Genomic DNA, 5,000 nt, shown 5'->3' with positions numbered 1-5,000 from the left:
AAATCTAGTATTATTTAAATTTGATTATTTTAATTGCAGACTTTTTTTATTAACCCCAATTAATGTGTACGCAACGTTTCTTTTATTTAAATCGCTGAGTACGAAGCATCAAGCTATTTTTTAATTAATTGACAGTGATCTTTAATGTATGTCATAATATAAATTGAAATCAATCTTAATTAAAGCTTGAGTGGTTGGTTTGTAATAAGTTTTGTAAATGTTGCTGTAGGATATGTATGCACAATAAATACTAACGCTCTGGCATATTGTGATGGTGATATGATTATATATTGCACAATGAATATGTTCTTGTGATAATATTGAGGCTATAATTAGTTTTTGAATTAAGCTAGCTAATTTCAAATAAGATACAAACACATCCCAATCCTAAAATTATCAGTAAGTTATAGTATTGTTTGCCTCTAGGCGCATAATTAATTGAAGGCCTAGTTTATCTGTTAATCCTCGCCCCATGTGGTGTCCCAGTGGGTACACTGATATTAATACACGATGTATTGGTCCACAATTAAATCTCTTATAAAAACATGTCTCTCAGGTGACTGAAAAATGGCTGTGTAGATACAACAAATACTACTACAACGGAGACTAAGATAACACATGTTACAATTAATTTGTCTTCCTTGCGTTCTTCTTATACGACAAACATTTCTAAAACAAAAAAGCAAAAAGCCGCTACTGCTACTGCTTCGGCTACTCTTACTGCTACTGCTACTGCTGCCGCTGCCGCTGCCACTGCCACTGCCGCTGCCACTGCCGCTGCCACTGCCGCTGCCACTGCCACTGCCACTGCCGCTGCCACTGCCGCTGCCAGTGCTGCTGCTGCTGCTGCTACTGCTAGTGCTACTGCTACTGCCACTGCCACTGCCGCTGCCACTGCCGCTGCTGCTGCTGCTACTGATAGTGCTACTGCTACTGCTGCTGCTGCTGCTGCTTCTGCTGCTTCTGCTGCTGTTGCTACTGCTACTGTTACTGCTACTGATACGGCTACTGATACGGCTACTGCTACTGCTACTTCTACTGCTACTTCTACTGCTACTTCTACTGCTACTGCTAGTGCTATTGCTACTGATTCTGCTACTGCTACTGCTACTGCTACTGCTGCTGCTGCTGCTGCTACTGCTGCTGCTGCTGCTACTGCTACTAATGATAATAATTCTCCTTCTACTTCTGTTTCTACTATTGCTAGCGATGCTTCATAATTTATTTTTAAATGTATCATTTTGTTAAAACAGGAAAGAACTGTTATATATATTTTCTTAAAGGTGTAAAGAATCTAAACTTTTCTGCGATTATAGTTTTATTTAACTGGATTAGTATAGGCCACATAACAGACGCTTTTGTACTGATTTGTACTAAACAACATTTTGTCATAATCAACAGTTTTAACATGCCGCAGTTTCCTTGGAAGTTAACCTTTGATTGGAGTTATGTATAAAACATTAACAAGGTATTTGTTGACAGTTTGTCCTGTCACAATTAAATATTAGTTGAGCCAAACGTGTGATAAAGATCCCTTTTGGGGTGGCGATAAATACTATTTATATTGTTCAACAGTGGGAGACTGAGAAAACATATGTTACAATTAATTTGTCTACTTTGCCTGCTTCTTCTTTATATATTTTTCTTGCTAATCGTTTAGTTTTAGTTAAGTAGGTATATCAATTTACATTTTTTGATAGATATTTATTTGGATAGTAATAGTATGTTTTATTTGACTTGACATCATTGAACCGGTTTATTCATTGATAAGATCGGGATCTCCACAGGTGTTTAATCTCGATTGTTAGGTGGGGAGAAGGGTCCGAATGATAATGTTGTCGTCGGCTTACGAATCACATTTCACAAGTTTTAGACAAATATGCATACGTTATAAACCTAATTTAAGTATTACATAGATAATAACTTATCTTTATTTTGATGAACTACGTTTAAGGTATAAAACTATAATTATCTATGTGTTGTGTGCCGCATACATACCATCTTGCTTTTTTAAATTTGATCACAACGGTCCGAAGTCATAAACATTCATTATGCATGGTTGCTAAAGCACAGTGTATACTAACTAACCTATGTTTATTGTTGTTTGCTAGGGTTATTATTATTTTTTTTTTTTTTTTATTTGGGGGGGGGGGGGGGGGGGCTTTTATAGAAGATTTCAACTAGTCCTTCAATTAACGAAAAAAAATATTGGTATAGGAAATATAAAAGAGTAATAGACAGCTTCATTTATGCTGTTCTATTATGGTGTTTTAACGCATATAATTATGTATGGTTGATGAAGCACATTGTATGCTACCGATGTTTATTGTTGTTTGATGATGATGTTTAGTTGGTGTTGCTGTTGTTGTTAATGATGATGATGAGGAGGAGGAGGAAGAAGAAGAAGAAGAAGATGATGATGATGGTGGTGGTAGTAGTGACGACGACGACGATGATGATGATTTTGATTATGATAATGAGATTTGAATTAAATTAATGCGCAAAGATTTTTCTTTTTAGCGGCCAAGTGCATATATCTGCGCTCGGCCGCTGTAAGGGTTATGTAATATTTGCAATCTACATAGGAGTCAATATCAGATACCAAGCACCATATGCTTATGAGAAACAAAAGCAAAATATTGGCAATCGCTGAAATCTCGAATATGACTTAATCATTTTATTAAATGAAAACCGGTAACTATTTTAAACGGTTATTATATTGCAACAACTTAGCGTTGTTTATCCAAAAGACCATTGTTATAATTACAGGGACGTCAATAGGCCAAACTATTCAGGAAATATGATTTGAGTCGTCAAGGATAGATTTTGAGATCAATTCACGTCCGATGAGATTTAAAGGGAGTTGGAGGCGTAGGGACAGATTCGTTCGAGTACGCGATCATTTGAGAACAAATAATGTTGAAGTTTTATCGGAATTCCGGAAATTTGCGATCGGTACCGATTTTTCCAGGTTCTTTTTTATCGATTCTGATAAGTTAGCGGCCGGCACGGACATGAATATTAACTGACGAAAACCTCTTCGCTATTTTCCGAAAATCTTCGACATGTTGCAAATATCCGTAATATTCCGCATTGTACTCACCAGAAATTGCAACTAGAAAGACTACAATAAATCAATTAGCTACGGCTCGGGCGGGGATTTACCTTTTATCCCTGTAAGGGACCTAATGCCCCAGACTACCGGCTATTTTTTCCGGAATTCGAACTTGATACACTTGATATCCCTGAATTAAATATTTATATCCGCAATTTTGATCTCTAGAGTGCTGACTGTTAGTATTATATTTGACTGGAATGACTGTCGATTATGTGTTTTTAAGATTAAAACAAGCTTACGAAGAACTTTGTGTTTGCTTTTTTGTACGCTTTCTTTTTAAAAATGTATTGTCCGCCACGGACGCAACAATTGACCAAATGTACCAGATTGTGGTCTCTTTAAAGTGCTATGTTTTTACTGCCGTGATATCTTTAACAAACTACACATTATTGATCGTGGACGTTTTATACTCTTATTGAATTTGTTTCCCCCAAAATATGCTCTTCTATTAGTAGATGTTTAAGTGACGATGTTCTAATTATAGATCTTACACGGCCAAGAAACACTAGATATGTCTTTGCAAGGAGAGCTGTTGGATATCGTGAATGCGTTCAATGTGGCCTGTTTATTTCAGAAAGCTATGTGCAATGTTTTATGGGGATTTCTATCAAATTGCCAATTGCAAAATTTGATTTAATTCATTCGGACCTACAAGCGGGAAACTTCTTCATTAAAATTCAATGGGCTTTTAAGAAGTTCGTTGAAAGGCCAAATTTGACGTTAAACAGCAACGCCGAAAAAATTGCTACTCAGTCTTATTTATCACTTTTTTGTAAGATTTACCAGTAGACGTTCTTCAGTGAAATTAAGCAAACACACAGTGCCGACAAATATGGAAGGGTATTTAGGTAAAAATTACATCCTTCTTTGTGACTGTGTCATGATTCTTGATGGTACTTTCAATTAGTTTGTAGACACCTTTTCATGCTTGATGACACTTACATCTTGCCTGATGTCCAATGTCTATTTACATTCTGCTTAATGGTATCATGCATGTGTACAGATGCAACATTTTTGTTCGTTAATTGCATGCTGCATATGTGTATGTTGGTTTGTGCAGAGAGACTTGTGCAATAGGCGCAGTGCATAATGGAATCAAATATTAATGCGTTTAATAAATTAACGCGATGGTAAGATGTGAGTTTCACCCAAGCACAAAGCAACATACTATCATGCATGATACAATGATGTCAATTGACAGTCATTCCGAAATGCTACGGAGGACTACGGAAATTTACGGCGTATAACGGAAATTTTATGTTATAGAAGTTGCGCACCTTTGTAAGATATTTGCTACTGAACCGAAATTAACCGCGTGTTTGTAGACTTAACTTTTTTTGGTTAATGACTAACCATAATTTTTGTACAGTAATTTACCTTCAATAACCAAAGAAAGTCTATGGATATATTTCAATATATGCTACTAATGCATGTATGCAGAGCTCCAGATAAGACGCTTAAAGTCGTAAAAAATTGAATTAAATTTAGTAAAAAAGTAGACTTAAATTCTGTGCGTACGGTTACACATTGGAAAAAATAAAATAAGAATTCAAAATTTGTGATCATGCGTAAAACTCAATATCAATGCATATAATGTAAACATTTATCAATGAGTTCCCACTCGTCTAGGCCCTCATTACAATTATGAAATCAACAGCACTTTAACGTTATTATGAATAACAGACCATCTTTACAACAGTCGAAAAGCCGAACGTTTTCCATTATCTGGTCCTTTTATCGCAAAAAGTCTGCTGTAACCCGGCAATTGTCATGAGCTCTTCTTAGACTATAAACCTTAATGCGGATGTGCCAAAAATTATATTTACCTGAAAAAAAAAGAATTAATAATAGACTTTAAGGCTGGATTATATAGAGGTAAACC

Source organism: Dreissena polymorpha, chromosome 13 (genome assembly GCF_020536995.1).
Source record: "Dreissena polymorpha isolate Duluth1 chromosome 13, UMN_Dpol_1.0, whole genome shotgun sequence".
Taxonomy (NCBI): Eukaryota; Metazoa; Mollusca; class Bivalvia; order Myida; family Dreissenidae; genus Dreissena; species Dreissena polymorpha.
This window is presented reverse-complemented; position numbering follows the sequence as displayed.